The 961-nt window shown below is 34.0% G+C and overlaps 1 non-coding gene across 1 annotated transcript; it reads right to left on the reverse strand.

Annotated features, from left to right (window-relative positions):
- Positions 1-650: 650 nt before the first annotated feature.
- Positions 651-757, reverse strand: LOC113764227. Its single transcript, XR_003467512.1, has one exon. It is a non-coding gene; the product is annotated as a small nucleolar RNA R71 (small nucleolar RNA).
- Positions 758-961: the final 204 nt, after the last annotated feature.

Here is a 961-nt window from a genome sequence, read left to right on the forward strand (position 1 = left end):
TTTATTAATTTAGATATTCTCTATATTAGTTAGTTAAACTTTGTTTCTAGGTAAGTTAGAATTTCTAGTAGTTTTGTGAAATAATTCTATATAATCTCTTTATTTTTTATTATAGTGTATGCACCGGATTTTACGGGTAGTAGCACGTTTTGATCCAAAAATTAAAAAGATACTATATAGACAAAGAAGGCGTACACCACAACAAGAAGGAAAAGAGGTTTGATAACAAATAAAGGGAATCACAATAGAGCTACCTTTTGAAGAAGAAATGGTGAAGAACGAAGCAAATAGGCGAGCTCTTAGCGATTTTGCTCTATCGCAAACCCAAGAATCTCAAACAAGTATAGCACGGCTGATGAAAAATGCTAATAAAGATTAAACCATCATTAATCCAAATGGTGTAACAATCTCAATTTGAAGGTAATGCCGTAGAGGATTCAAATGCACACTTAGCCACATTTTTGGAGATACGTAATACAATCAAAATAAATGGAGTTAGTGAGGATGCTATAAGGCTAAGGTTATTCCCATTTTCATTAAGGGATAAGGTTAAAATTTGGCTACATTCTCATACCCCTAACACTTTCACTACTTGGGATAATTTGTCTAGGGTGTTTTTGAATAAATACTTCCCACCAAGTAAAACGGCTAAATTTAGAATGGATATTGCTTATTTTAGTTAATTGGATGGTGAGTCATTATATGAAGCATGGGAAAGGTTTAGAGATTTGTTTCGGAAAAGTCCACACAATAGACTTCTCGATTGGCTAATTGTACAAACCTTCTATAATGGTTTATCCTTTTCTACTAAACTACTACCGATGTGGCAGCAGGTGGAGCTTTGATGGCAAAATCACTTCAAGAAGGTCAAGGTTTGATAGAGGAAATGGCAGCAAACAATTATCAATGGGCTAATGAAAGAAGTAATCCAAGGCGACAAGCAGGTATGATTGAAATTGAT

This window comes from Coffea eugenioides, chromosome 2, assembly GCF_003713205.1.
Source record: "Coffea eugenioides isolate CCC68of chromosome 2, Ceug_1.0, whole genome shotgun sequence".
NCBI lineage: Eukaryota > Viridiplantae > Streptophyta > Magnoliopsida > Gentianales > Rubiaceae > Coffea > Coffea eugenioides.